The 25476-nt window shown below is 32.7% G+C and overlaps 4 long non-coding RNA genes across 4 annotated transcripts; 2 read left to right on the top strand and 2 right to left on the bottom strand.

The window, feature by feature from the left end:
* The first annotated feature begins 9387 nt into the window (after window positions 1-9387).
* On the top strand, window positions 9388-10210 carry LOC129907812 (uncharacterized). Its single transcript, XR_008771166.1, has 3 exons — window positions 9388-9712; window positions 9772-9847; window positions 9913-10210. It is a non-coding gene; the product is annotated as an uncharacterized LOC129907812 (long non-coding RNA).
* Window positions 10211-14564: 4354 nt separating this feature from the next.
* LOC129907819 (uncharacterized) lies at window positions 14565-15372 on the bottom strand. Its single transcript, XR_008771175.1, has 3 exons — window positions 14925-15372; window positions 14708-14843; window positions 14565-14636 (listed from the first exon to the last, which is right to left on the bottom strand). It is a non-coding gene; the product is annotated as an uncharacterized LOC129907819 (long non-coding RNA).
* Window positions 15373-15642: 270 nt separating this feature from the next.
* Window positions 15643-16390, top strand: LOC129907811 (uncharacterized). Its single transcript, XR_008771165.1, has 3 exons — window positions 15643-15891; window positions 15951-16026; window positions 16093-16390. It is a non-coding gene; the product is annotated as an uncharacterized LOC129907811 (long non-coding RNA).
* A 6963-nt stretch (window positions 16391-23353) lies between these two features.
* Window positions 23354-25158, bottom strand: LOC129907817 (uncharacterized). The gene is made up of 3 exons (XR_008771174.1): window positions 23948-25158; window positions 23751-23891; window positions 23354-23687 (listed from the first exon to the last, which is right to left on the bottom strand). It is a non-coding gene; the product is annotated as an uncharacterized LOC129907817 (long non-coding RNA).
* Window positions 25159-25476: the final 318 nt, after the last annotated feature.

Raw genomic sequence — 25476 nt, 5'->3', positions numbered from 1 at the left:
TAAAATAAATTGACGCTTTTGTTATTCTGTTGTCTTTCCTTCGTCAGTTTTCCTTTACACACTTTTCATCACACGTTTCTCCTTCAATTTTGTTTTTGTGTTCTAACACAAAAAGTTGCATGAGTAAAGCCTAGTACCAAAGATCATATAACTAGTAAAGATGTCGCACGTAGAACAAACTTCTGTGCTTGAAATTTTCTACCATCAGATTTTACCCATAGGTCCAAAACATGTATCCAAGAATTAAATTGTTGAGAAACATTTTAAAATTTTTCGATGACTGCGTAGAAAAGAGAGGGTTGATTTTTATAGATGAATTTATTTAATGGGAGGAAGCGAGATAGTAGTTAAATGTTGATACGAATAAGGAAAAGAATAAAAAAATACATTTGTCTGCGAGAATGTACTTATGAATTATTTTTTTTTCTTATTCAGGAAACACATAACAACACATGATTCAAAATAATAATTTGAATAAGAACAATTTTAGATATATATATGACAAGAGTGTATGAGCAAAATTGTCTGAAAATGAATTTCAACCCTCAAATTGTCAATAGGTCCAAATCATAATAAAGCAGAAATCCTTCGCAACATTAAAAAAAAGTTCTTATAATGAGTGGGAAAGAGAGATTTATTTTTAACACATTTCTTAAATGCGAAGGACCGAGATGTAAGTTGAATAGAAACAAAAATGAAAACAAAAAGGATCGTTTTGTCGTGTGGGTATATATTTTTTTTTTCACAACTGGATTGCTTCGCACAAGCAGCAGGGATGAGAATGCTAAGCCCGAAAAGTGAAACATATTGCCCAAAAAAACGAAGTAGATTTGGAAAATATGTAGCAGATAATGAAAAAAAATATACATATAAAACAAAGGAGAATGCCGAAAAATAAATATATTTAAAAAAAAGCCCAGCACCGATTTAAATGAAGCCTACATGGCTTGAAGGCGTATCACTCGTACATAACAAATATGAACTTTTTTCTCAAAAAGCCATCCCCTTAATTGCTATAATGATTTTTGATTTCAAATTATAAAGTGTTTTTTATTGCAAAACTATTTTCATTCAGGGAAGTCAGATTAACTTGGTCTTAGTATAGTTCCATGAGCAAAGATGTGCCATCTGCCATAAAATAACCTAAGATTGTTTTTTAAATGCCGCTGTCTACTTTATTTTATGCAAAATGCACACAGAGAAAAATATGACCCGCTAAAAACTAACTATTGTTTTTCCATCCATACATTTCATAAGGAAATCTTATTAAAATCAACGATTAATAAGGTTTTTTTTAAGGAGATTTCTTATTATTTTTATAGAGAAAATCTTATTAAAATTTGACTGAAAAGTTGATTTTTTTTTTGCAACTTAGCACTAGAACAAAAATCGCGATAAATATTTTCATGACAGGTTGGTTCAGGTGGTAAGGTGGGCGACTAATGATTTGAAGTCCCCAGTTCGATTCCCGGCCTGGTCGTCTTTTTTTTTTTTGCAGATTTTAAAACAATAAGGAAAACCCGATTGTTTTAATAAGGTTTCCTTCTTGGATGAAAACCATAGAGAAATCTTATTGTTTTTGTTCTATTTTATGTGGTCTATTTTTCTCTGTGCATGACCGGACCCACAGTCACTATGTGGATCTGGGTGGTTACATAAAATATTTGATATCTTGGATGGGTCTTTGATTTGGATGTATAAGATGTGAAATTCTTGCAGAGCCTAGTAAGCTAATTCACAAATAAAGTGCACTAACAATACATTTTTTTAAATGACTTTTTCGATTATCAAAAAAATGAAACAAGACGACACATCTTAAATGAAATTTTTTTCCTTAGAAAAAATTTGTCAAACGAAGTAGAAATAGGTTGCTACGTAGCAAATACATCAAAATAAATTAATGAAGTAGATCTGCTACATATGAAGTAAATACTCATCTCTGACAAGCAGGGCGAAGACGAGATGGCTAGTTTTAAAGATTGATGAAAAAAAGAAGAAAAACAACTTTTGCAAGTGACTGGTGTGCTGGTGGGTAGGTATACGTGTAAGCAGAAGAAGGTTGATAAGTTTTTTTTTTTTATTTTAAATTTTTTTTCGATGGTAGTTAGATATTTAGGTATTTTTTTAAGTGGAGGGTGGTTTTCTATTTCCATATTTTTGTTTCCTTTTTGATTAATCGCAAGGCACAGGCGCATTGCTTTTAGGTGTAGGTACACACGTAATATGTAGGTAGGTAGGTTTTTTTTTCCTTTGCGACAGCAATCGTCCTTGAAAAATGTAGTTCATTTTATTTTGGTTGGAAAAAGAAATTCAAACAAGTGGTAGGTAGGTAGGTAGTAGACCAGTGCCAATAATTTTTGAAAATAAAAAAATTATAAGCAGCATATGGGTGGTTGGAAAATTTAGGATAAATGGTATATGAAAGGGGAAAAATGAATTGCCCACAAACAAATTGGGGGAAAGGGGGTGGGTGGGCGAAAAAATGGGGTGGGTGTCAAAAATCATGGTTTTTTACGATTTCTGTCTAAAGTAGACCTCCTATCGAAAAAAGTCAAATACAAAAGTTGTAGATAGTATAAATGTCTACAACTTTTTCTCAAACCATTTTTTTATATAACCTCAAAAATATTGAAAATATTGCAAAAATACGATTTTTTTATTTTTATCTTTTACAAAAATAGTTGGAAACTTCGTTAAAAATTATTTTGTTATGTTTTCTATATATTTAAAATGTTTTTTGAGCAAAATGTTCATTTTTGGATTTTTGACGAATTAAATTCGAAAAAATAGCCTATTTTTCAATCAAAAATGTTAAGAAAAAAATTTGGAATTTTGAAAAGTTTGGAATGCAATTAGTTATATTAAAACCTGTTTTTTAAGATTGTGTGGAAAAACTATACTTTTGTTTTAATAAATATTGAGAAAAATTGAAAAAAACAAAAAAAACGATTTTTAAGATTGATTTTTCCGTAAATGACAGTAGGTAATATTGAGGAGAAATAATTTTCCATAAAATCAAATTATACTTTTCTAATGGTCTTTGATCTTCTTAATTTGAATCTAGCAATAGAATAGCTCTAACGTGCAAAGTTTTTGAGATATTGAATTTTGAACGTCGAAAACACTATTTTTGTGATGTTTTGGCATGGTAATATCTCAAAAACATGATGTGATATAATTTTTTTGATTTCGGATTCTAGTTCAGCGCACAAAAAACCATTAGAAAAATATACTTTTGATCTTTTGAGGTTATATAAAAAAATGGTTTGAGAAAAAGTTGTAGACATTTATACTATCTACAACTTTTGTATTTGACTTTTTTCGATAGGAAGTCTACTTTAGACAGAAATCGTAAAAAACCATGATTTTTGACACCCACCCCATTTTTTCGCCCACCCACCCCCTTTCCCCCAATTTGTTTGTGGGCAATTCATTTTTCCCCTTTCATATACCATTTATCCTAAATTTTCCAACCACCCATATGCTGCTTATAATTTTTTTATTTTCAAAAATTATTGGCACTGGTCTACTACCTACCTACCTACCACTTGTTTGAATTTCTTTTTCCAACCAAAATAAAGGACGATTGCTGTCGCAAAGGAAAAAAAAACCTACCTACCTACATATTACGTGTGTACCTACACCTAAAAGCAATGCGCCTGTGCCTTGCGATTAATCAAAAAGGAAACAAAAATATGGAAATAGAAAACCACCCTCCACTTAAAAAAATACCTAAATATCTAACTACCATCGAAAAAAAATTTAAAATAAAAAAAAAAAACTTATCAACCTTCTTCTGCTTACACGTATACCTACCCACCAGCACACCAGTCACTTGCAAAAGTTGTTTTTCTTCTTTTTTTCATCAATCTTTAAAACTAGCCATCTCGTCTTCGCCCTGCTTGTGCGAAGCAATCCAGTTGTGAAAAAAAAAATATATACCCACACGACAAAACGATCCTTTTTGTTTTCATTTTTGTTTCTATTCAACTTACATCTCGGTCCTTCGCATTTAAGAAATGTGTTAAAAATAAATCTCTCTTTCCCACTCATTATAAGAACTTTTTTTTAATGTTGCGAAGGATTTCTGCTTTATTATGATTTGGACCTATTGACAATTTGAGGGTTGAAATTCATTTTCAGACAATTTTGCTCATACACTCTTGTCATATATATATCTAAAATTGTTCTTATTCAAATTATTATTTTGAATCATGTGTTGTTATGTGTTTCCTGAATAAGAAAAAAAAATAATTCATAAGTACATTCTCGCAGACAAATGTATTTTTTTATTCTTTTCCTTATTCGTATCAACATTTAACTACTATCTCGCTTCCTCCCATTAAATAAATTCATCTATAAAAATCAACCCTCTCTTTTCTACGCAGTCATCGAAAAATTTTAAAATGTTTCTCAACAATTTAATTCTTGGATACATGTTTTGGACCTATGGGTAAAATCTGATGGTAGAAAATTTCAAGCACAGAAGTTTGTTCTACGTGCGACATCTTTACTAGTTATATGATCTTTGCTAGTACACTCGTGAAGCAAGTCGTGAATCCATACAAATTTGTATTTTGTGTTCACGCGTGAACGTTCCTGTGAACCTTGCGTGGAGACAAAAGTGGAAAATTTTGCTTCACGAGGGATGAAGTACTTCACGTGCAAAATGTACGGGAATCTTTTTCACACAGATGAATTAATTAAAATTTTGAATTTTAGCATGAGTTTCTATGCCTCCTTTTATATTTCTCCGAACAAATGAATTTGAAAATTGAAGAAAAACGGAATTTTTTTATATTGTTGATTGGCTAAAAGCCAAGATATATTTAAATTTAAAAATAACGGCTGAATCACAGTTTCATTTACTTATACCAGCTTACATTCAATATTACATTACATATTTTTTTTACCTGTAGAATACCTTTTTTACGCGCTCATTTTGTTTTATTCCTCTTCTTTTATATGTGTGGATCAGAATCAAAACCCATTTTATCCACTTTTTTTGATTTCGAGTAAATCGAGAAAAACTTGTATCTCGTAAACGAAACATTTTTTAGTACTTTTTTAAATGCAGGATTGATTCAATTAGGATTCCTTACAGTTTAAGTCCAGAAATCGTGATCTGAGGGTTTTAGTTTTAGAGTTATACCCAAAACAAATATGGATAGAATGGATTTTGAAAATCACCTCTGAATTTCAGACCAAAATAAGAAAATATGGCACTAAAAAAAACTCAATTAAACACGAGAAAACTTTATTTTTTTTTTTTTAACTACGCCTACTTTCTTGAACAAATAAATTCAAACCTAAATGTCGAAATTTTTTTTTTCAAAAATCCGTGTAAATTTTCGGATATTCCCATCTAATCTCATCCCATGGATAAAATGGTTTTTCATTTTCAAATTTATTTTTGAAATAATATTTTGAATGGATATAATGGATTTTGATGCGAATAAAATTGTTTGGATATAATGGGTTTTGAAACAAAAACTCAAGTGGATAAAATGGGTTTTGAAATTAACCTCTAACTTTGTGGTCTGATTTCTACGCCAAAAAATGTAATTAGAGACTCAAACTTGGGCGCAACGTATGTATTTGAATAATAGAAACAAAACCTCATACCTAAGTCATTTTTTTTTGAAAAGTGGATATAATGGGTTTTGATTCTGATCCACACATATATTCCAAGGTTCTTTTTTGCCTCTTATTCAGGGCTGCCGTTTCGAATTTGCGTTGAGGAGTACTTTAAATGTTTTGAGGGGAGTATTTCACGCTCAAGAGGAGTATGCAAAGTAAAAAAATTGATTTTTTATTATTTACATAAAAATATTTACAAATTGTGCTAAATTCACAATTAATTTTAATAAAAGATTTATTCTTAAAAAATCTCAAATTAACATAAATGATTTCTTAATCATTCTATGTGAATGTGCTTATATGAGTCTCATTTTTATAAATTTCTCAAAACAAACAACTTAATAAGATGTTCTCATAAAATCAACATTTCCGATCCTTAATGATCAGCTTAATTTTTATAGAATTATCTCCTATATAATTTTTCCTTCAGAAATCTGAAAGGAAACGATTTCCAGGTAGTATGTTCCTAGACGAGTAATTTTTAAGCTTTGAACATTTTATTTTTATAGGATCCCACATCTAATTAATGCGATTTACATAAGTATCCTTTTTTGCCGTATAAAAATAAAACGATTTTCTTATTGAACTAAAAGATTTCTATTAAATTAATACTTTCAAGAAATTCACTTTTTTTTGAAGACCTAAGTTTTCTTATTTTTTATAACCATGTAGAAATCCATTTAATATAAATACATTAGGTAAATATCATAACCTTTATCTTTTTTAAAATATTTTGTTTTTCACATTAATGAATTTATTATTTATTTCAACTTTTGAATTATTTATATTTTATAGTACCTATTTCTATATCTTATTATTTAATAAATACAAATAAATCCAAACGAGAATAGTTATTCATTAAAATTTAATTGAAAAATAATATTAAAAACATTTAAGTTTTCCCATGAAAATTATTCCTATTTCCGTCACCCACTTAGAGGATCATAATGTTGAGTTTTTACTATTTTTTTTTAAATTAAATTAAATGTGTTTAAAGTTTTCAAAAATTACACGGAGAAAACTTTAAACACATTTAATTAAATTTTTAAAAAAATAGTAAAAACTCAACATTATGATCCTCTAAAAAACTAATAGGTACTATAAATTCATTAATGTGAAAAACAAAATATTTTAAAAAAGATAAAGGTTATGATATTCTTTTGAAAAAATTTTTCAAAAGTTCTTTTGAAGGTTCTCATTTATTTTGGAATTTACATAATATGAAAAAAAAGTAAAAACTTATTTTACATTATATTTTATAGCGTCTTCATTTAGGTTGCTACCCTGCAAACCAAACCTCAGTAGTTTAGGGGAAAATACAACCACCTACAAAGTTTATTTTGAGGATGTATGTGTTTCCTTATTTACCAAAATCTCTCCCCTCAAAAAATAGTATTTTTTGTTCTCCTGATAAAAAAACTTTTGTTTGGTTAGTGGGAAGAAAAGAGTGCGATGTATGCAATGCACAAAGTTTTGTCTCTTTTTTAATATGCAACATGTTTTGAATTTTGCTCCATTTAATATTTTCTAGTGAAACGTTGATAGCCGCAGTGGCAGCAGCCATTCTTTGTTAAGCAATTATGCACATGAATTGTGAGTTCGACTTTTTCTCTGTACCTACATACAAAAACGAAAAATATATAAAAAAAATGTCTGTGCTCAATTTGGATAGTAAAAATAAAACAATTTAACTTAAAAAATAAATAATCGTCTCAGTGTTGTGAAAACTATTTTCCTAAACAATCTACCACACAAATTCTTCGACACGCCACAAAAATTGATTTCCACCATCAAAATGCGTTGTTAATTATTTTGCTGTTTACTCGGAAAAGATTGACGCCACTTCACAGCTTCAGCCTTGTGCATTAAAAAAAAAAAAATAAAAAAAAAGATACAGAAACTACCACCAAAGCGCAGAGTATTTTTTTCTTTTTCACTCTTCTCAACTGGACAGGCCACGGACGCGCGCCCAGGGATCTTTTTTTTTATTAATGTATTTTGTTTTCAACAAAAAAAAAAGCATTTTGTGTTTTTCCAATAAATATAATGGTTGTTTAAAAGAATTGTTTGTTTGTTTGTTTGTTTTGAAGATTTTTTTTATTTTCAGATGAAATTAAAATATGGATTTTAGCAGTACGGATGTAAACCGGTGAAATAAGTACTTTTAAAGTACAAGTTTCAGTGGTTTTTCTGTAGCTAAAAAAGTACTGGCAAATATACATCAGAAGCACTTCCAGATGTGCTTCGCTGATGTAGTTTTGAAGTACATTTGTCTGTACTTTTAATGGAGGGGAAATTCATTTCATCTTGCATGCAAGAAAGAGATAGCTGCTTCACGTATTCTTATATACAGAAAGTATATAACTGAGTTTTTTCCCGAGCTCCTATCTTTTTTCAGTGGAAAAGAAGTACTTCTTTTACGTACATATTTCACCGGTTTTTTCTGTAGTTCTGCGTTTGCTGGGTACAAGTTTATACATTTGAAATTTAAAGTTTGACAGATACTGTTACCTAGATATCAACCACATCGACAGTGGCATAGGTCAGTATAAAAAAAAATATATGCGTATTTATAGCAATATAGAATTTAGATACAAAAATTAAAATTTAAATAATATTAATCCAATATTGAAATATTTTTAAGGGGAGTAAAATTGAAGAGTGGGGAGTATGGGAGTAATCCCCATTAAACGCAGAACTACAGAAAAAACCGGTGAAATATGTACGTAAAAGAAGTACTTCTTTTCCACTAAAAAAAGATAGGAGCTCGGGAAAAAACTCAGTTATATACATTCTGTATATAAGAATACGTGAAGCAACTATCTCTTTCTCGCATGCAAGATGAAATAAATTTCCCCTCCATTAAAAGTACAGAAAAATGTACTTCAAAAGTACATCAGCGAAGCACATCTGGAAGTGCTTCTGATGTACATTTGCCAGTACTTTTTTAGCTACAGAATAATCACTGAAACTTCGAATCTGGAAGTACGTAATTATGTGGTGAAATTTGTACGTAAAAGACGTAGTTTGTTCCTAATGAATCTAAACCTTATGAAATTACACATTTTTTTTTTTTTTTTTTTTTTGACGGGAGGAAATCTTCAAAAGACACTTGGCAGTATTCGACACCAAGTAGTGTGGGACTCTTAACCACTAAAACCACCTCTTTATCAGGACCAATCTTGAGAGATCGACATCAGATTTTTCTTTCTTAACTTTGTAAAATCACTTTGGGGGAAGTTTAAACTTTTAATACTTTCCCATGTTTTTTTAAACCATAAGCTCATGAGGCTTGGTTCTTCTTAATCTCCGAACATGGTTTCTTGTATTCAAGACGGACACCATTTCAGAATTGGTATGACTTTGCAGTCTCTGATTATGCGATACAGCGTATTTTTTAACAACTTCTGTAACCGTTTCTATTTGTAGGTTGTTACGTGTGCGGCAACCTGCGACTGCCTGTAGAAGGAAAAACAAGAACAATACGAACTATTTTGCCGTTTTTTTTTATAGTTGGTGTGATGGAGGATGCTGGGCATAGATGGATGTTGGTTTGAGATAGCTGAGAATGGTAGAAGTTGTAGCGGGATAAATAGATGATAAATAAACATTTAATTGAGACAGTGGTTGTTGTTTACTGCATCTTGTTTGACATTCGACTTTACTATTTTTGCCACAGATAACATAACGATAAAGATGCTCAACTTCATATTGTATAATTCATCCGAGTGAATTGTGGGTGGTAGTTTCTGTTCTATGGTAGATATAAGAAGCTTAAATTGAAAAGAATCTCCACAAATATAAGTATGAGTAGGGGAATTCCACACACACACATTGATTACCGAAAAGAACAACTAGATAGCGGATATTAGATCGGATGATGCTTAGCGTGTGTGAGGAAGAATGGAAAAATAAATGAGAGTCATGGTGGGGGTGGATAACTTGGTTATCTCCTTTGTCGAGGAGAATTGAAATGTCATTTGACAAGTGAAAACCAAAGGTGACCGTTCAGGTTACAACATCGAGGAATAACCATGTTCCTGATGTAGAAAAATAAAGAGATTTAAAGATTGTGAGTTGTGCTTTTGTTTTTAATTTGATTCAATGAATGTAAGTGGTAATTTTTTTTAGTGATCTTTGTTGCGTTTTTTTTGTGAAGTTCAGACAGAGGGAATGATTTTCAAATAAATGATGGATTAAATACTGGGTGAGTTTCGGTTTGTTTGTTTTTTTTTGTGGTGAAAGAGTGGTGTTTAATTTAAACTATTATAGAATATCCCAATTCTCAATGACTGTGAAAGGCGGTCCCGGTTACCTGTGAAGTACTGGGACCGCCACACCGTAAAACTTCATGCTGGAAAAGCCCACCAATGTTTCAGCCACAGATCCAAGAAAATTTTCAATAGATGTCAGAATTAGGGGATAACACGTTATTGATTCGATTATGGTGAAGCCCAAAAGAAACGAAATCACGAGCTGCCTTAAAGAACCCCAACTATGAAGAGTTGAACGCGAGCTATCAGGGTGTCTTAGAAAAAGGCATTGAAAGTATTCTGTAAGCCAGACGGCGGTGAGTGGCAAAAATTAATCCAGTGTATAAGAAACAAAAGTAATCTAACTAGTAACGAAGACAAATCTGCGTTTATATATAAATATATATATAAATACCTACGTAAATTAAGAAACAAAATTTTGAAGATACTATTTATGTTAAAAATTGTTAAATGTGTGTTTTGTCCATTATAACGGCATTGAAGTTTGCTTTTGCTAAAATGTTGTTTCATTTTTTTTTCCCCTTTAAATATATCTAAATTTTGAGTTAATGATTTCTGTAAGTGATATAGGTTGTTTCCTCCGTGTTCTAGTCGCGTTCCAATCTGTTATTTTTGTTACTACTCTGATAACTATCCACCTCCAACGAGCTCGATGCAGGTAGGGATTACGAGTTAGCGCTTTCCTTTATAATTTGATTAAGCATCAAAAAGGGTGTTACACTTTATTTCTTTTGCCCGGTGGGAAACTGACCAAGGTCACATTGCTTTTGATTTGATTTTTTTTGTTGGTTACTTTTAATTTCCAAAATACATTACCTGTAAAATGTTTATATAATATTCTTATTTAAAGTTATTGAATAAAAACTACTTCAAACGCCGATTAATTTAAATGAAAATCGTGAGTGTTTTCTTGTTTTGGAAAATCCAAAACTCTGAGTTTTGAAGAAGTTTTTCAGGGATGCCAATGGTAGCTGAGTAAGGGTGGTATGATCTGAAACCGATCATCCACCATCTTGGGGGAATCCAAACATGGCCGCGGATTTCCATGGTTGGGAGGGAATAGGCCACACTGCACCAACATTCGCAGTGCCCTTGAGATGATGATAGTCCGTCTGCTGTCACATCTTTCAAAAACGGTTTTTTTTTCGATTTTTGTTCTCGGCCTGATATATGTTTTTGTTTGCAGGTGAGGTTAAGTTTCGGGGGCAAGATCCCCCCCATCCGGCGAGCTTATGCCGTGCATCGCAAGCAGGCCACGTCCTCCGGAACTTAGCATTCCTTCCGTTCCTTTCCAAACACTTCCTTTTCTAATTTCCTACCTCATCCTATTTCCTACCTTACCGACCTAACTACACCTCCTCCGCTCCTCTTGCCTCGCAACAAAATGGCGCCCAACGTCTAAGGCACTTGTCTTAGATTTTTGTAGTCTTAGTTTCAGTTTTTTTATGTTGTGAAGTTTCAACCAAACTTACTGTGAATTTTTAAGTCTCGTAAGTCTGCACCAGGAAAGTCCCAGAGACATACCTAGGTGTATCGCGACGAGTACTTGAAAATTCACAGTGACTGCGGTTAGTGTTTGTTTGCGTTTATCTCTTGTTGCTGCATAGTCTCTGAAAACACGTAAGTCTGCACCAGGAAGATCCCAGAGATGTACCTAGGTGTATTGCGACGTTGTTTTTCATGAACTTGCAGTAGCAACCGATAACGTAATTTGTATCGTTTTTCCCTAATCCTATCCTAATACATTTTACTTTTCAATTTCTAATTTTCAATTTTCTAATCCTATAGTCTTGTGAGTTCCTACTTGAAAGTGATGATTGTTTTTGACGTGTAGTCTGACTTCATCCTTCCAATATGGTTTGTCGAGTTTTACTAGTCGTTTCATGTCTTCTAGACAAGGTCCCCGAGACAGTCTAGGATTGCGGGAACGATTAGGAAAACTTTGTAATGTGATTTGTTAGTGTTTTATAGATTTCTGGTCCAATATTATTGTCATCTCAAGGGAGTTTAGTTCGTCTGTCTGAAGTCTTTTTTTTGTGATGTCGTAAGTAGGATCGTACCATCCCTCTTGCAAAGCTACCTGAAGCACCCTGTGCATAAATATATGAAACAAAATCGTAATACTTAAATCTTTCAAAGTTACTTATTTTCTGAATTTAATTAATTATATCGTTGATAAGTAAAGTTAAACAGTGTTAAACGATAAAATTTTAATTATTTATTATCTGTTAAATTTACTCATATATTTTTAAAATATAGTAAATTTAAATAACAAAAAAAAAAAAAAAACTTAAATACCTTCATAAATATAAAAACGTTTACATAAAAAAAAAAAACACACACAAAGAACAAATATCTTCGGAAAGAGTTTCGAAAAATATTGGTTTGGTTTTCCATTGTTTAGATTTATTTTGTTTGTGTTTTCTTTATTTTGTTCTTTTGTTGAAAATTTTTTTGGAATGGTTTAATTGGCTTAAAATATTCCAGTTTAAAGGGGTTTGAGTCAGGTACCAATCTTTGAAGCCTGGCTGTTTTTATTGAAAAAAAAACTTGGATATTGTTTTTTTGAGATAGGTAGTCAGTTTTGGAAACTTTTGATACTTTAAGTTTTCTATGATTTCGTTCTTGTTTTAAGTTACTTAAGAGTTAAGTTTAATGTTCGTTTATTTGTTGAAATTTTTTTCTTAATAGTTAAAGTTGTTTTTGGAAAAAGAAATTAAAACCTTTATTTATGAAAAGTACTTAAGTCTTTCTGTTGCCAAGTGAAATTTACCTTTTTTTGAAAAAAAAAGTCGTTTTCAAATTTTCCTGGTAGAATTGGGAAAAGATATTTAAGTTTTTGATTGATTATTCTTTGAAAGTCAAGTTTTTGATAAATCGTTTTTGCTTGTTCCAGGTAGATAGGGTGAAGTTTAAGTTTTAAAATTCGTTTTTTTTTTGTTATCTTTAATGTACATTTTTTTTGTACATAGCTTAAAATACTGACCTTGTACAAGTTAAAAAAAAAAAAAAAATAAATAAATAAATAAATTTCCTGAAAAGAATTCGTGTTATAGGATTTAAGAGTTTTTCCACAGAAAAATTACTTTAAGTTTTCAATATTTCAATTCTAGGAATTTATTTTCGTAAAGTTTATGTTGAAGGTACAGTTCGTTTCCCTTCGGTTTTTTCGAAGATTTGGTGAAAAAAAAATTTAATCGTTAAACAAACGAATTACTCTGTTCGAGTTAATAGGTTATTTTGTTTTTTTCTGAAAACAGATTTATAGATATTTAATTATATTTTTTCATTGTTCAAATTAATTTTTGAAAATACATACCTAATTTATTTTGTTCATATTCTTAAGTTCATTTCATTATTTATTTTTTTTTTTGGTTCATTTGAATATTCTTCAATGTATTATTTACCTACATATATGTACTTTTTTGTTTCTATTATTGAATTTGATATTCAAGATACATTTTGAAAAAAAAATATAGTTTTTTCAATATTCAATAATTTCAAGTTCTTGATTTTGGAATTTAAACATGTCTTATTCATTTTTTTTAATAACACGTACCTATATACAGTTTTCTGTTATTTTTTTGAATCTCGTGATTTATATATGTACGTATTCGAAATTGTCGAATATTTTTTTCCATATTATTTAAAATCGATTTTTTTGTTTCATTATTTCTTTTTTTGTTGGGTCTATTAAAACAGGGTAACTACATTTGTTGTTGTATGCTCATTATAACTATTCAGTTGTTACTTTTTTTACAGTTAAAGATTTATTATTTTTCGATATTTTTAATTTTTTTGTTACTTAGGTATGTTTTTTGTTTACAAATTAGTTCTAGACCAAACCAGCTTTGCGGACTAAAATTTTTCTATTGAACTTTATCCAAATTTGCTTCCTTTCTTTATGATTTAGCTCTATAAAAACAAACTAAATATATACAGGTAGGTATACTTAAATTGGCTCAGATTAAATTTTATAAGATTTGTTAATTTTTTTTGTTAATCCTTAGTCTATATTAGAATAAATATTGTATTTACTACGCTAAACCAACTTTTTGGTTTACTTAATCTTTATAAATTTTTGTTTGAAAAAAAACGGTTTAATTAGATATAAATAAATATAAGTTAAATAATAATTTTTTTTGCAAGACAGATTTTACTGTCTAGGTTTATTGTTGTATTTATTTTTTTTTCGTCATAAATCAAATTGCTTTTAATGCATTACGTTTCATCCAGTTAATTCTTCATATTTTTTTTTGTTGCATAACCACCACAAAATCTTAGTTCCATATGCATATCGCCACGTACTTATTTTGTTTTTGTTTCGTTAGTTAAATTGCTTCCCTTTTGAAGAACCTTAACAGTTCAATTGTATGAAGTAAAGCCTTAGAGGTTCCCTGTTTCCCACTTACTCCCCGATTCTCGTCATTAAATTTTTGGGTTATTTGAATCCGCATTCTTTTTATCCACCAACAAGACCAAATTGAACTTTTGAATCAGAGGAACTTCACGAGTTATAACCAAACATGCACTTATAAGCCAGCTTACGTAGTTTCCTTAGAACTCCTTTTAAACTGGATCCTCCTCGCACATTCGAGGACTCATCCGATCCAAATCCCTAGTAATAATAAAGTCTAAATTGGTGTAATCTTTCCATTATTTGAAAGCCCAGCAATCTGGTCGTTAAAATGAAATTGGTTAAGTGGTACTTTGGTACAAAAACTGGAAATACATAAATAGTATGTCGTGTAATATTTTAACATCTGGACTAAATTTCAAATCAAAATACTAACCACTTAATCAGTATCCGATGCATGCCACTCCTATCCAACAAACCCACCTTACCAACAATGAATTCGATATTCACTCGTACCAAAACCAGATCTTTATTAGATTTGTAACTTTATTTTCCTTTGCTTTTATAACCAACTGTGATATTTTAGATTTAGATTATGAAACTGTGATATTTTTAATAGACTAAGTAGGTATTTCTTAGAAACTGATATTTACCATATAACTTTATTTAAATCTACGATTATGTTTACCCAAAAGTGATATTGGCTGCATAGGGCATCCTTATTTATTCCTAGTCTTCTATCAATTTCTCTGGAAAGGTAGCGTAGGATCAATTACATAGGCCCTACAACGATCGCACGTAGGAGCATCTTCAGGGCGGTAAGAAGACCCTATGAGACTTCCAATTTGGCCCGGCTTTAAGTGTGGGTTGCTCCCCACTAGATAGGTCACTTATTTTGTCAGTAATTTAATGCAGGTTTCCAGAAGTAATTATATTTTTCACTCTTTTGTTGGAATGTATCCAGCAAAATAGCGAATTTTGTTACGTGTGCGGCAACCTGCGACTGCCTGTAGAAGGAAAAACAAGAACAATACGAACTATTTTGCCGTTTTTTTTTATAGTTGGTGTGATGGAGGATGCTGGGCATAGATGGATGTTGGTTTGAGATAGCTGAGAATGGTAGAAGTTGTAGCGGGATAAATAGATGATAAATAAACATTTAATTGAGACAGTGGTTGTTGTTTACTGCATCTTGTTTGACATTCGACTTTACTATTTTTGCCACAGATAACATAACGATAAAGATGCTCAACTTCATATTGTATAATTCATCCGAGTGAATTGTGGGTGGTAGTTTCTGTTCTATGGTAGATATAAGAAGCTTAAATTTAAAAGAATCTCCACAAATATAAGTATGAGTAGGGGAATTCCACACACACACATTGATTACCGAAAAGAACAACTAGATAGCGGATATTAGATCGGATGATGCTTAGCGTGTGTGAGGAAGAATGGAAAAATAAATGAGAGTCATGGTGGGGGTGGATAACTTGGTTATCTCCTTTGTCGAGGAGAATTGAAATGTCATTTGACAAGTGAAAACCAAAGGTGACCGTTCAGGTTACAACATCGAGGAATAACCATGTTCCTGATGTAGAAAAATAAAGAGATTTAAAGATTGTGAGTTGTGCTTTTGTTTTTAATTTGATTCAATGAATGTAAGTGGTAATTTTTTTTAGTGATCTTTGTTGCGTTTTTTTTGTGAAGTTCAGACAGAGGGAAGGATTTTCAAATAAATGATGGATTAAATACTAGGTGAGTTTCGGTTTGTTCGTTTTTTTTTTGTGGTGAAAGAGTGGTGTTTAATTTAAACTATTATAGAATATCCCAATTCTCAATGACTGTGAAAGGCGGTCCCGGTTACCTGTGAAGTACTGGGACCGCCACACCGTAAAACTTCATGCTGGAAAAGCCCACCAATGTTTCAGCCACAGATCCAAGAAAATTTTCAATAGATGTCAGAATTAGGGGATAACACGTTATTGATTCGATTATGGTGAAGCCCAAAAGAAACGAAATCACGAGCTGCCTTAAAGAACCCCAACTATGAAGAGTTGAACGCGAGCTATCAGGGTGTCTTAGAAAAAGGCATTGAAAGTATTCTGTAAGCCAGACGGCGGTGAGTGGCAAAAATTAATCCAGTGTATAAGAAACAAAAGTAATCTAACTAGTAACGAAGACAAATCTGCGTTTATATATAAATATATATATAAATACCTACGTAAATTAAGAAACAAAATTTTGAAGATACTATTTATGTTAAAAATTGTTAAATGTGTGTTTTGTCCATTATAACGGCATTGAAGTTTGCTTTTGCTAAAATGTTGTTTCATTTTTTTTTCCCCTTTAAATATATCTAAATTTTGAGTTAATGATTTCTGTAAGTGATATAGGTTGTTTCCTCCGTGTTCTAGTCGCGTTCCAATCTGTTATTTTTGTTACTACTCTGATAACTATCCACCTCCAACGAGCTCGATGCAGGTAGGGATTACGAGTTAGCGCTTTCCTTTATAATTTGATTAAGCATCAAAAAGGGTGTTACACTTTATTTCTTTTGCCCGGTGGGAAACTGACCAAGGTCACATTGCTTTTGATTTGATTTTTTTTGTTGGTTACTTTTAATTTCCAAAATACATTACCTGTAAAATGTTTATATAATATTCTTATTTAAAGTTATTGAATAAAAACTACTTCAAACGCCGATTAATTTAAATGAAAATCGTGAGTGTTTTCTTGTTTTGGAAAATCCAAAACTCTGAGTTTTGAAGAAGTTTTTCAGGGATGCCAATGGTAGCTGAGTAAGGGTGGTATGATCTGAAACCGATCATCCACCATCTTGGGGGAATCCAAACATGGCCGCGGATTTCCATGGTTGGGAGGGAATAGGCCACACTGCACCAACATTCGCAGTGCCCTTGAGATGATGATAGTCCGTCTGCTGTCACATCTTTCAAAAACGGTTTTTTTTTCGATTTTTGTTCTCGGCCTGATATATGTTTTTGTTTGCAGGTGAGGTTAAGTTTCGGGGGCAAGATCCCCCCCATCCGGCGAGCTTATGCCGTGCATCGCAAGCAGGCCACGTCCTCCGGAACTTAGCATTCCTTCCGTTCCTTTCCAAACACTTCCTTTTCTAATTTCCTACCTCATCCTATTTCCTACCTTACCGACCTAACTACACCTCCTCCGCTCCTCTTGCCTCGCAACAAGGTCACGATGTATATCGCTGTTTCTTATGTACCAAGGTGCATTAACTATTCCACGAAGGACTTTGTTTTGTAATTTTTGGATGATTTCGGTATTTGTTTTCTTTGTACACTGTACAGCCCCATAATTGGATACCATAGGTCCAAACAGGCTTTAGTACTTGATTATACAACATTATTTTGTTTTGGGTTGATAAATCAGAGTTGTTAACAAGTAACCAGTACATTTTTCTATATTTCAAGTTTAGTTCTTCTCTTTTCTTTTTGATGTGCTCTTTCCACTTTAGCTTTGCATCCAAAGTCATTCCAAGGTATTTTGCCGTATTGGCGTAAGGTACAGCTTGATTATTAATGAATATTGGAATATTGTTTATCTTTTTATTTGTAAAGTTTATATGTGAAGATTTTGTTTCATTGAGTTTGATACGCCATTTTTCGGTCTAATCTCTGACTGTGTCGACGGCATATTGCAGCTTTACTGCTCCCCTAGAGACACATTTGTCGGGTACCAAAATTGCGGTATCATCTGCAAAAGTAGCCATTATGGTGTGATTCCCAACTGGGATAGCCCTTGTGTATAGTAAATACAGGGTAGGACCTAGGACACTTCCTTGTGGTACACCGGCTTCTATTTTCTTCAATTCCGAATATTCTTGATCGTACCTTACTCTAAACAATCGGTCTGAGACAGTGGCGTAGATAGCTTTTTGCTAAGGGGGGGGATAGATCTAGTTCGCAAATTTTTTTTTAAGTTTTAATAATGCTTCTTTGTATTGTTTTTATTCTCTTTAAATTGGAGAAAGTTCTTTCGGTAGTTGACGTAGAAACCAGCAGTGTAGCTAAAATCTTTAATAAAATATAAATACCAGGACAACTTTTTTCGGTGCAGCTTTCAATGAGTTCATAGAGGAAGTATTTTTCCTTCTGATCAAATATCTTTTCTGAGTTTTTAATTCTTCACACAGAGAAAAATATGACCAGGACCACCTAAATACCAACAGATTTCCTTATTGAACTGTTTTATGAAGAAACCTTATTAATATCAACAATTAATAAGGGTTTTCCATAGAGATTTCTTATTATTTTCATGTGCAAAATCTTTCAAAAATTTTTGTAAAAATTTCATATTTTTTCCAACTTGGCACTAGAACAAAAATTGTGACCAATATTTCTATAGTAAGTTGGAATAGGTGATCCCGTACATGGTCGTATTTTTTTTATTAAAAAAACAAAACCGACTTCCATGGATCAAAACTGGGTTTTATGGTTTTTCTAATGGTACTGAACAGGCACCAGCTTTTCAATACCTACAAAAAGAATTATCAAAATTGTTCACTCGGTCCAAAGTTATGAGGTGACAAACTCAAAAAAAAAAAATAGTACAGACGAATTGAATAACTCCTCCTTTTTGGAAGTCGGTAAAACAATTAGGAAATCCCGATTGTTTAAATAATATTTCCTTCTTGGATGAAAACTATAAGGAAATCTTATTGTTTTTGTTCTATTTTATGTGGTCTAGTTTTTGGTAAAACTCAACAGTTTCATTAAATTTTTTAGCTGCTTTGTCTATTTCAGACGAAGAATCCTTAGAAAGAACCGGAAACCCTTCTAGTGTGTTTTCATGGTTTGTACATTTTTCTCCAAGGCCCATTACATAGAAATCGAGAAAAAGATTGAAAACAGTAACACGAAAATATTCTTTACTGTACTTTGAACCGAAGGGTTCGAACGATTCTTTTGTCGCTTCACTATTCTCTTATGTTTAACGCCTATGTCAAGGATTTCAGCTAATTTTTCCCATATACAAAAAACTTTCGAAAATGAGTCGTCTTCTGCCCGTTTAATTTTTAGTTGATCCCTTAAATCTTTAGCGAGCTCCATTGCTTGGACCAAGTCTAAATTCACTCTTTGAAACACCGACTTAATGGCAACGAAAGTTGGTAAACCATATTTATAACCTTTAAGCTAATCAAGAACTCGAAGTCCATAGCGTTTTTTTCAAAGTGCGTTTCTTCAACTTATTTATTCATGACTGTTTATACTGCACAATTATCGATCCCAATGGGGGGGGGGGATATATCCCCCTGATCCCCCCCCTATCTACGCCACTGGTCTGAGATGTACGATTTTAATATTTCATAGTACTGTCTGGGAAGATCCCTTTGCAGTTTGTACTCAAGTCCCTCATGCCAAACCTTGTCAAAGGCTTGAACATCTAAGAAAATAGCTGAACATACTTGTTTTTCTTCTAATGCTTTTTCTATTACATCCGTTATTCTATGAACTTAGTCTATCGTGGAATGTTTGTTTCTAAAACCAAACTGATGATTTGGGATTAACCTTCTTTCTTCTATAATTTTGCTAAGTCTCTTCAGAAGCAGTTTTTCAAAAACTTTTGCCATAATTGGTATAAGCGATATTGGTCTGTAAGACTTCACTTCTGTAGGTGGCTTACCTTGCTTGGGTATGACAATAACTTCAGCAATTTTTCAATGGTGTGGGACATACCGTTGCTTAAGGCATGCATTTATTATATATTGGAGTTTTATGAAGGCTTTCAAAGGCATTTCTTTCATAACCTGAGCAGTAATTAGATCGTAACCTGGTTGATGTAAACACATACTTTTTATTTCTTTTAATCTTACAATTGGTATTTCACTTTCATCTATCTTATCAACTAACTGTAAGCTATTTTCAGCCGCGTTTGTTGGGTATGGCTTAAAAACATTCGCAAGATGCTCCGCGAAAAGGTTAGCTTTTTCTTTTGGGTTACCGATCCATTTCCCATCTTGAGATTTCAAGGGAGAGTTTAGTAACTGCGGTCTTTTCAGGCGCTTGGCTGCTTTCCATAGCGAAAAATCGTTTGAAGCATCAGTCGTTAAATTCTTTAGGAATGTACTGAGTGAATCATTTTTGAATTTAAAAATTTGTTTTTTAAGATTGTTGCTTATACGGTTCAACGTTGTTTTATCATCTGGAAATCTAGTATTTTGCCATTTTCTTCGAGCTCTTCTTTTCTCTATTATCAACTCTCTTATCTCTAAAGGATATTTTATTTCATTTTGTCTTCTATTAGAAAATGTTGGAGTACTTTCTTCAGCGGCCTGTTGCACATCAGCAATAAATTGTTCCACTTCATGGTCAATTTGCTCGATTGTATCCATGGGAGATCTTAAATTTATAAAACTTAAAAGCTTTGGATTACTTTTTTCTATTACTTCCGATTCACTTAGTGTTAGAAACACTGGAGTATGATCTGATGACAAGTCATAATTACCTTCGACACTAATGTGATTTCGTTAGATTCCTTTAGCTACGAAAAAGTCAATAAGGTCTGGTATTTTGTTAGTATCGGAAGGCCAGTAAGTAGGCGACCTGGAGGAATAGAATTCGCAATTGTATTTACGGCCTGCTTGGAAAAGTCTTTTGCCTTTTGTTGATATAAGTCTTGAACCCCAATGGGTGTGTTTCGCATTGAAGTCTCCACCAACAAGAAAGTTATGCCCAAGAAGATTTAATAGATCTGTATAGTCATCTTCTGTCGGGGAGCGCCTTGGTGGGCAGTATATAGCTGCTATCTTAAACTCTTTCTTTTTCATACCAATACTAATAGTTGTTACTTGCATATTTTCATTAATAAGCTTGGTTTCTTCATAATGTTTTAAGCTTTCTTTTATAAGAATCGTCGATCCACCTCTTGCCTTGTCAGCTGGATGTGGAGCGTGGTAACATGAATAGTTTTCTATTACATTATCTAGACTTTGCCCATTGGAGAAATGAATTTCGGACACCAGGCAAATATCTATATGTTCTAGATCTAAAAAGATTTTTAATTCGGATAAGTGTTGTAAAAAACCGTTTGCATTCCATGTAGCGATTTTGAGTGTTTTTTAAGAGCGACTTTTTCGCTTAACTGTTTGATATTCAAATACTGCTTATCAATTCTTTGAAGAATGAGGTGTAGCATTTCTTTTATGGAAGTCTCTTCATTCTTCCGCACATTTTTAGATTTTTCATCGCTTTTACTTTGAACAGCTTTTTTAGGCGGTTCATTCTTAGTATTGTTTTCAGCAGTTAAATCGGTATTTACTGTGTTTCTGGGTTTGTCTCTAGCAGATGTATTTTTGCTTCTGAACTCTTGGAATTTTTTGGCAACTGGACAACCTCTATAGCTTGCCGGGTGATTACCCTGGCAGCTCACACATTTTGCTTTCTGATCTTTGCTCATCGGACAATTTTTAGTTGCATGTTTTCCTTCGCACTTTATACAAGCAAACTCGCGGTTGCAGTATTTTTGGGTATGACCAAAAGCTTGGCAACGTTTGCACTGCGGAACAACTTTAGATTTTCGGAGTGGTTCAATTTTAACAGCTATGCCCAAGATTGATCTTACTTTATAAATCTCCTCGACACTTTGTTTACTATCAAAAGTTAGCATGAATAAAGGTAGTAACCTCTTACTTGTCGTCGGTTCTCCAGAGGAGTTTTTTATTGTCTCATTCTTAAATAGATTGACTGCATCTAGGGCTTGGAAGCCTTTTTGTACAAGATCTTCCACTACTTCCTCGGGAGAGCACGAGGAATGAAGACCTCTGGCTACTACTTTTATTGGCCGTGTAGCTTTGTTCTCATATGAGTGCCATTGAATTTGGTGTTTGCTCAGTTCTTCAGTGACAGATCTATACTCGTCGGCTTCTTCGACTATGACTTTCCAGTTGTCTTTGTTGTACGATGTGTATTTACAAGCTTTTTTAGTACATTTTTCTATTATTTTCTTAAGATCTCCAAAAATTGGAAATCCTGAGATCATAATTGGTGGTGGTGTAATTTTTTTGCTGCCTTTAGCGTGAGAACTTGATTTAACAACAGCTACCACATTATTCGTTTCTTTAATTTTTGTAAACAACTCTTTATTATTTTCTGTTTTAGAGCTTTTCTGATTTCTTGAACAAATCTCAGGACTCCCGTTTGGTTTACGTTTCTTTGTGATACGCTTATTTTTCTTTTTGTCAGTTTCAAACAAGAGCTCTTCTTCATCAGTTTGATATTCACGCTCAATATATTTTGGACTTAACTGAAGTGTGGACTCTGAATCTTTCTTGTCCAGTAAGGAAACTTTCTCTTCGAGTTTTTTCACTTGCAGCTGAAGACTTTGAACTAGAACTTCAAGTTGTTTTCTTGCCGCTATTTCAATTTGCCATTCTTCAAAGTAGTTCTTTGATTTTGATTGGTCTATCTCTTTGTCTTCGATGGAACTCTGTTGATCTGTAATGTCGATCTCTTCATTTTTTTGGTCCCTTTTTCGCTGATGTGTTTAACATCAATAGTATTGTTTTGGGTTGTCGGTGATGTAACCCCTGAAGTAAATTTGTTTGGGGGAGTTCTTTGCATTTTTGAACTCCGTCTCTCAATATTTATAAGCAATAATTGGTCCTCCCCAGAATCCATAGGACCGACCTCTAAAGAGAGTGGATTTACCAGTTTAACTGGATTGCCACCTGGGGTATTTAATCTAGTCGTTTTGTTCATTGCCATAATTTTTTTAACTTTGTTTTCGTACCATAAATAGGTCAGTTACTTCTATCCATAGTTTATATTCAGCCGCCCCACAGGGTACAGACGCTGACCAGTGTGCCGCACAATATGTGTCAGACGCTCTTGGATTTAATTGTGAGCTGGTGCATTCAGAGCGATATTTCTGTTCTTTTGCTCCTAGTTCCTGAAAAGATAACTCAGGTGACTCAGCTCGTGGATCGAATGGATCCAACGCTCGTCGTTAGTTGGATATCCAGCGGGCACCGCGAGGAGGTGACGATGCGATTTTGCCACGCCTAAATTACACATGAAATTACAAATAAACTCTGAAGTTGAAACTTTGGTTAGAGATTTAGATTTATTCATTCGAATTATATAATATCAAAACATACGTCTTGTGTGACACTTTACTTGAGACCACTATGAGAAATGTTGGCGTTGAATTTCTCTAAAATCTTATATCTATCCACACAACTGTTGAGGGGAACAAAATGCATGCCTCGCAATCTGTTTGTAATACGATCGTGCACATCTTAATTGTCACTCGAAAGACTGCATCCAATACTGTGGCGAGCAAGGAGTCTCTGACGTCATTTTTATACTCGATATAGAATTGTTGAATGTTGTTTTTTTTAGGATTAGAGCGAACACATCAACAAGTGGTCGGAGGGTGCAGACCTGAGAAAAAAAAAATAATACCATCAGCTTCACAAAGTGCAAAAGGGAATCTTATTAACTTACACTACAAGTCTGTGGAATGTGGATCACACTCATTGTATTGAAGTCTCTATTAAATATAAGGTTCATTTCACTCGTTCTGGATGGTGTGGAGGAACCTTTGGAACTGTAAACTCAGTCATTGATGTCTGGAATTGATCTCCTCTAGAAGACAGAAAAATCAACAACTATATAATTTATCAATTTTAAAATAAACATACCTTTATTTTCCAAATCAATAATTGGTGGTAGCTTTTGTGTAATTTTTTTGTGATTTTTTTTTCTAAATGCACAAGGTTGAGGCTGTGCATTTTGATGGTGGAAAGGGTGGTGGAATTTGTGTGGCGTGCTGAGGAATTTTTGTGGTAGATTGTTTTTTTAGAAAATAGTTTTCACAAAAAACACTGAGAAGATTATTTATTTTTTTTTTAAGTTAAATTGTTCTATTTATCTATCAAATGGAGCACAGAAATGTTTTTTTTTTTCTTAACTAATATGTTGCTGTGGCTATCAAGGTTTCACTAGAAACTACAAAATACAGGAAAAGTCAAATCAAACGCGAGCCGCCATTACAAAAGAGACAAAACTTTGTGCATTGCATACATCGCGCTCTTTTCCTCCCATTTGCCAAAGAGTTTATTTTTTTCAGGAGAAACAAAACTACAATATTTTGAGGGGAGAGATTTTGGTAAATAAGGAAACACATACATCTACAAAGTATAGACTTTGTTGGTGGTTGTAATTTCCCCTAAACTACTGAGGTTTGGTTTGCAGGGCGGTGTATGCATGGGGAGTACAAATACTCCCTTAGTAGCGATTTCAGCAGCCCTGCTCTTATTCCTTGCAGCAACAACAACAACCACAAAAATGTCAAAATTTATCTGTGAAAAAATGCGCTGAGCATTATTTCGCGAGCTAAATTGAGTGGAGACTTTTTGCAAAAGTAGTAGATGAGAATTCGAATTTAGCGCGTGAACTGCGTACTACCTAGCTAAAAATTCTCGCTTAAATTTATCTTTGGAGGAAACTTGTATGAAAGATAAATTTTAGCGCGATCTGCGAACTAGGCTTTAAAGGGAAAGGTATGCTAAACGCCATGTCGCCATTTTGACTTACATAATAGGGCTTTTAAGCAAGAAGTGTTCAAACACGTCAAACTGTTAATTTTGAAGACACTGACATTTGTAGTATCATTAGCGTTTTCATTTGCAAGATGGCGTCATATTTTTATGACGTTTGAATTGTCAAAGTCAAAAGCAACAACAATTTCCTAAACAAACAATTTCAATACAATAACTCAAGAAGCCACCTTTCTTTCTTTCATCTGATTGTTCTTGACTCAGACCCTTCCAGCAAGAAGTCGGAGTTCATATTTGACGGTCCTAATAGAAAATGCTTAATACGAGGGCAGACGAGTTTGCACTCACACACTCACAATTTCTTGTGTATGAACACAAACATTTCTCTCTTCTTATTTTAATTCTATTTTACATGTTATTTAACATTTTCTTAAAATTTGTTTCAAATTTAATTTTAATTATTTTTGTTTTCTATTTTTGTAATAGTTTTTAAGTTTTTTTGTTTTTATCTTTGTTAAACAAAGTCATTAATGTTATAAAAACTAATGTTAAGATATCTAAGTACTATAGATATTTTATCTTAATGTACCAATTAATTTATAATAAATTGAAATTGAATTGAAAGTCGAAGGAGAATCGTAGTGAAAAAGTGTGGAAAGGAAAACGAACGC

The sequence above is a fragment of the Episyrphus balteatus genome, chromosome 1, assembly GCF_945859705.1.
Source record: "Episyrphus balteatus chromosome 1, idEpiBalt1.1, whole genome shotgun sequence".
Classification (NCBI taxonomy): Eukaryota; Metazoa; Arthropoda; class Insecta; order Diptera; family Syrphidae; genus Episyrphus; species Episyrphus balteatus.
The sequence above is the reverse complement of the archived record's forward strand: the minus strand, read 5'-3'. Positions and strand labels throughout refer to the sequence as shown.